This window comes from Homalodisca vitripennis, chromosome 3, assembly GCF_021130785.1.
Source record: "Homalodisca vitripennis isolate AUS2020 chromosome 3, UT_GWSS_2.1, whole genome shotgun sequence".
NCBI lineage: Eukaryota > Metazoa > Arthropoda > Insecta > Hemiptera > Cicadellidae > Homalodisca > Homalodisca vitripennis.
Window position 1 is genome coordinate 94,876,979 of NC_060209.1, and position 7,548 is coordinate 94,884,526.

Sequence of the window (7,548 nt, forward strand, 5' to 3'; positions counted from 1 at the left end):
AGAAAAGAAACTATTAATTAACTCTCATTATTAATTGAACTATCATTAATTAAATTTTCCGCGCACAACGAATAGTTTTGGGTTAACAATTAGAGAAAACAGACGTACCCAGAATCTAAATTGTAGCGGGGGAATGGAGAGAGCCACTGTTACTGAGGTTGTATCAGATCCTTTACCAGTCGTTAGCTGGTTATATTTACTTCTCGATGTTTACACCATTTCAGTGTAGAAAACAGCTAATTATTCATCGTCGCCTTACTTTACTTAATTTGTTTTGTATCATTGTGATGAGGGGGAAGTTGCTCTACGACTCCTTACTGCGTAAACCCCAAGTGTGATTTTAGCAATGCATGCCCAAAGGCCCAAACAGGGTTTTGCACAAATTACTTCTAATGTAGGCGTGAGTCTAAATGCTACACAGTTTAAATAAAAAGGTTTAGCGTGTGTATAAATTTTATACGCACGTGGCCTAGTAACCAAGTTTCCTTTGGGCTGGCTTATTTAGTCTTTAATTAATATTTAATAAATAATACTACTTTTTAAGCCTGGGTCAAACCTAATAAATATGTTATTTGCATTTTTTAATAAATTACACCATCAAGACATATACGTACACTTCAGAGAAATGTTACTTGTAAACTGCAAGAAATAAAATATAAAACGAATATGTAGTTGGTGCTGATCTTCATGTTTGTACAAAGTGTTGTATATCAATAAAATAAAAAAACTTGTATAGTTAATCTTTAAATTCTTTAAACTATCCGACGTCCACTACGAAGCTGTTTTGAAGATCGTGGATTATATTTGGAAATAAATAACTACAGGGATTGTGTTTGATTCACCTCAACAGTTGGAGAGTTGAAGTAGTTCGGTCTCATAATTTAACAAACTCCATTGTACCTTACAATAGCCGTCCGACAGCCATTATCTCTCAGCCAAAATGTGAATGGATGAATAGATCAATTCATCAATTCGTTGAGTGCATCAGGAATCAGATATCACCCATTAGTGTTTCTGAAATGAGAGGTTCAAATTACCAGAAACCACGAATAGCAACGTGCATTCATTATTGAAATCTTTGAATAACGACCCCAATTTATCTTTATTTAATTAAAATACTGTAACATGACCAAAAGGTCACTTTAAATAAATGGTGCCACATAAAGTGATACAAATTTATCCCCATTTCTCATATACAGAAGAAATATTACCTGGCCAATGTTTGTCTCTTTTTCTATAACCAACAACATTAATTAACCTTTTCCTGGTAGGCTTCTCCTTCAGTCCTGCTCTCACTCCCCCTTCCCACCTCTATTTGTCCCACCAGCCTAATAGATGCACTGAGAGTCAAGTTCATTGTACAAACATATATTGCCGGAGTAAATTGCTTGCCTGCTACCCTACATTATTGAGTACAATTTTGAGTTACTGGCAGCATCTGCAACCCTACAATTAACATTACGCAAACTGTACCTCTCCGCCTTTGAGGAAATTTAATAATTATGTTAATAAATATGTTGCCTTCATACCAACAATCCAGTAGAGCTTGTGTTAAGGCTGGAAGAGGAATATACCGGATTGTCGTCAGATTGAAGGCAGTGTTGAATTGTTGCCAACAATGTATGTTAGCCTTGAGCCTTTGATTGGTAAATACTTGGTGGTTCATTTACTTACTTACCGTGTTTACCAAGTTTACCAGGTCTATTTGCCACTGTCATTACAGCTGGTGTCAGTTTACATCGGAGACTTTTGATATCTATATGTTACACACACACACACACACACACACACACACACACACACACACACACACACACACACACACACACACACACACACACACACACACACACACACACACACACACACACACACACACACACACACACACACACACACACACACATATGTAACCTGTATGTATTATGTATTTATATATATTTACGTAATGCACACTCATGGAATTGTATTGAAGATGTACTTAATACCGTAAATACCCTCTCTTTCTCCTATCATCCTTCCCAACTGTCTCTCTGACCAGCTGTGCGTGCTTAAGATAAAATGAAGAAGAGAGCAGATAAAAATTGTTTTTTAACACATAATAAAACTAATGGCGGAAGACGTAATCCTGGTAAAATTTCAAATCATCCATCGTCAATAATGAGCTTTACGCATATGAACGAGTTATCAATGGATATTATTAAGCGTTTTCTTTCTTTTTTGTCTTAATTTTTATGTAATACAAATAGAAAGTAGAAAACCTTTAATTTGTCAAAAATTGAATACTGATAGTACTATATTATTGTAAATGAACTTTAAGAATGAAATATTTCTTAGAGTGCAATGACTTAGTTTGTTTAAATTATGACTATGAGAGTTGCGGAATTCATTTAATTTGACTGTGTAACACACAATGCTCAAGTTAGTTCTTATATGTGCAAGAACTGTATAACTGAGCAAAACATCTGAGAAGAGCCATATTCCACAGTGGACCGCAGTATATAGTCTGTTTATACCTCCCAAGCGGCACTAGATATCACATTCACGTCTTTATCACATTCCTCAGTACAATATTATAGCACCATAGAGGATTCTCTACCTTATATTATAAGATATAACTGGTAAGATTTATTAATTTTGTGTAGTTATTAAATATAATATATCAGTAAAACCTTTCCATAGGAAGGCATTCCAAATAATATAATAACCGTAACAAAATTATTCATCAAAGTTTATTACTATATAAACCAATGTATCTTTTGCATTTGACTTCAATTATGATTGAAACGATCAGTCTCCGGTGGTTAGGTCCTCAATAAAGATAGTTACTTCGGTCCAGCAGGATATAGTTCAAGAGAAAATTAAGTAGCGTTTTAATCCCAGAATGGTAGTTGTGTGTGTTATATTTCTTGATTTTAAAAATCATAAAAATAATTGATTAAGGTGTGTCATTAAATCAAAATTTTAAGTCACATTAAATGACATGCAGTCTTCATATTATTGTATATTTGTACAAATATAACAAGGAAAACAATATCTCATAAATCAAAATACAAAAATCCTGAAAGAGAGTTGGATAGTTGATGGCAAGTCCTTGAATTGTATTACATTGTTATACTTATTAACAATTAATTACAATTATTTCTCACTGAATTCATTACTTGTATGTATTAACTACGAGTAGTATATTAATTTGCAGAACAGCGCTTAATTAATTACATACTCTGTCACTATAAAAGAGCTACTATAAAAACTATTTTTTTCTTTTTGGAAATGTCAGTGCATTTCGTACAGAGTACAATAAACGGTCAAATCCTATGGAACATGTTGGAACAATCGCCTTTATTAAAGTAAAAGTATTGAGGCAGATAGCGGACTTACAATATGTTATAGGACAATCTTTCTGCAGGAGTATGGATGGCTGGAGGAGCGAAATCTCTTAGTTCGGATTTAAGTAATGTTCCTCTTTTCACTATTTTTCTGGGTACGCAAAATATGTTATGTATTCTAAAAGGATCCTTCAACCTGCTTGATCGGGCACATGTATATGAGGCATAATGGTAATAGACAGTTATATCTGTGTTTACGTTGTAGGACAAAAATAGACCAAATGATAGGGGTTAACTAAACTACAAAAAACTTAATTATTCTTATGCGTGGTATAAAAAATTTTATATTTTAAGTTCCCACAAATAATTTATCTAATTCGAAAGTGTTGTTTTGAATTGTGTGCAAAACCTTTATAAAATTTAAAATGATTATACGTGCCTTACGTAAACACTAAATTAATATAATTATTCAATAAAAACTAGTTTGGTCCAGTTTTTGTGTACATTTGTAATATCTACCTTATTTCATTGTGCTCTTAAAATAATTACAAAATTTAAGTGTGAACAACGTTATTAGCTTTTGTAACTAAATTGTACAATGCTGTAACAGTCCATCATATTAAAATTGCATTGAATGCGATGAAGTTGGTTTTTACCAATCATAAAATTAGATTCGTAATATTTCTCCCTGCGCTTTCTTTTGCTCGGGAACGCTTAAAACTGAATTTCTATATAGAATATATTAATTTATTTTATAAGTACTAAATTAATACTTATATATTATTATTAGTTTGGGACAGTTTCTGTGTACATTTGTAATATCTACCCTATTTTCTTAAGCAATGAAGTTGATTTTTATCAATCGACTAAATAAGTTCTTAAGATGATAAAGCATGTATATAGTATTTTTGAAAGCAGTAAAACATCCACTTTCTTTTAATTAAATTAAAAAATTGAATTTAAAAAATTTACTCAAAACCTATAATCCGTGCTTGCTGGTCCATTTTTTTAAATTTTAATATTTAAAGACTTGACAAAATTTCTTGCAGGCTACATGTGAAAAACGTTACAGTTATAAAATGTTAAAAATAAAACTGAGTCAGTTTGAATATTTTGACCAGATTTTTGGAGCGCAGCGAGTGAAAGACGCAACCAATGACTTAACCACGTTGATTTGTTGGCCCTGTTATTACGCACAACTTTGTCTATTTATTCTTTTCTGTATCTCTTATGGTTTCTAAGAGTAATTCAATGTCAGAAAATTTAGAAGACAGGGTATACAAGGCTTCAAGCAACCGAAACCGACCCAATAAACTGGGATCCAGATTATACCACGTTTTTAGTTTGTAATACATACTTGAGCACTTTTGACTTACTAAGTCTAAAATATGGAACAATACTGTTAGATCAAAACTTGCTTTAATTTTTATGTTACTAGTTTATTGTAAAATAAATATCTTAATTAGTTAAACTTTTTAGTGTTTTTACTTTTATAAATAGCTGTCAAATATAGTTTTCCCATGATATCAGACTTGGGTTGATCAGCAGAGTTTTTAATTAAAGACTTCTGAATATTTGTTGAAGATGCGAGTATTTTTCTAGAAATATATATGAACCATTATTTGGTTTCCAAACACAAAATTTGCCGCAAGCAAAGTGTTATCTTCTAATTTAAGTGATTGGAAAATGTTTGTTTTTTTAGTTTTTACCAACAGACTCTGAACTGCTTTGATAAATATGTTCTTATTTTCTAAACAGTTTACTCAAATGAAGATCAACGCCATAATATTAGTATATTTACAAAAAATAGATAAATTACAAATAATTTCAGATTTCTTCTAGAGAGCAGAACAAAAACATAATCACATACAAATGAAGTGTCAGCAGTGAGGTTTTAATTTTTTTAATACTAGGGTGGAAAAATTTTTAACTAGTCAAACTAGTTCATCTATTTGACAGCTCTTGTTTGATATGTTACTGTGAAACAAGCTTGAGTTTTTGGTAGTGTCGTACTTCTTACAAACGTTTCTTTGATTCATATTCAGAGACTACTCTCTCATGGCGTTTTGTATAGGTTTCTCTCCATAGCCATGACAAATACTATAGTTCTGAAATCTTATTGTTGTTAACGTAATACAGTTCGGTTATGTTTTCCAGTTTAGGCAATACTACTTGATAAATACATATCTTCCATATACTCAAAGATTTTAGATTAGTCTTACTAATTAATATCAGTATTTATATATATAAAATCTTATTGTATGCAATTCTTTCTGCCTTCACATCGCTGCTATGTTAAAGAGTGAAGTTGTTTACCGGGTTACTTAATTTAACATGAAACCCTTATATTCAAATGGAGTTTTAAAAATACATTATATTCGCAGGCGATGGTTTACTTTAACCGTATTTTACCCTGTTGTTTTAATAAAATCATTCATAAAATTGAAAGGAACTAACTTTTATAGCTATTTATCCCTCTTCGCCAAAGGTTGACTTAATAGTTCATTCATTGTAGCGTCTTATGCTGCTTTGGGAGTTTCCGTATTTATATTTGATCCACAATAATTTGATTCGATAAAGATAAATAAAAATTAAGTAACAATAAAATGGCGTTCGTTTTATTATTCAGAATTAACTATCAAGTCTATATTGTTAGTATAAAAGTCCAATTAAAACAAATTGAACATTTACTAGAACAAAATAACCAAACTTCGTCATTACTTAATTTTCAACTCAAAATTGTTAAAAAATATTAAGTACACTAGTTTTTCTTTACTTTTTTGCTGCAAACAGAAGAAGACAGAATAATAAGAAACTACCAATATCATATTTTCTTTTAATAACATAGCTTTATATGACTTACTTTTTGAGGTAAGATCATAACATGCTGAATGATAAAATATCATTAAAATATTAATATTAATTTCCTTTTTTCCATTTTGCGTATTTATAAAATATAATGGAAGAATATAGTTTTTATAAATATTTCCAACCTATTATAATCTATAATTATAAACTTTATTGTGAATATAGTGAGTGAAAGTAGTAGTGTATAGAAAGTTCAGAAGAGCTCGAATTTGCGTCTATAAGCAACAATCTGGAGCCTACTATTCAGTTTTAAACACCTTATTCAAGTTTTCAAAGTTTCTGGTCAACTAAGGAATATTTGTAATGTGACTACAGATCACTTGGTATTTCAAGTAAACATTCCTGGACTCGTGTTTCTTGAATCCAAATGTTTGAACTAGCATTGCGCTTACACTTCTGCTGCCAGTTTTGTATCACTTATCAATATTTTTAGTGACGTCTATTTTACCTTTCTTCAGATGATTAAATTTACAATATTGTTTTGGCTAGGCCCGAGCTTTTCTTACAGGCAGGCTGTAATCCTCAGCGCTATGTTAGTACAGAGCTGCACACACACACAACACACAACTGCAGATATAGTTATCTGCAGTTGTGTTTTGCGTGAAACTGTTGCATATTGGTGTTGATGTTTCGTGATGAACTGTACATCGTTCCGACACTTTGTGGATTTCTGCTAGTTAGTGCTAAAACAAACATACAGATTGACTAGTGTCAAAGAGATCTTGAGAATATATTGTAGTTCTTGTAGTACTTGTAGTTCTCATTGTTCGCTACACATCCATATTATGTACTGATATGTTACTGTATTGTTATACTTCTGAACCAATAACTACATACTTGGTAGACTTGGTATGGAGCATCGTGATTAGTGTACTGATTTTCTACGTGGTTTTAAGTAAAGTTTGGGTAATTTACGTTAGTTAAATTATCGTATAGTTAACAAAAAACGAATGAAATTACACAGTCGATCCAGGTTAAAAATTTGCAAGTTTAATACACGTAATGTATAACAACAAGCAGTGCAGTTATTAAAACTGGTATCTCATTTTTATGTATATTTATGGCTTGTTTTTAAACATGTTCATACATGATTTGAGAACATCACTTTAAGTATCGCGTAACAGTCTTTACTTACGTTTACAGCTAATTTCATTCTTGGGATCTCATACGGACAAAAAGACTGACAAATGATCTGACATAAAGGACAGATTTATAGCTCTCTGTCAGACAGAAGAGAATATTGGCCATAAGAGAATATTTTCCAGAGTATTCTCTATAATTCTATAATCCACTTGTACAGGATTTTAATAATTGTGATGATCGTTAATTTGTTAATAATAATCAAGTTTAA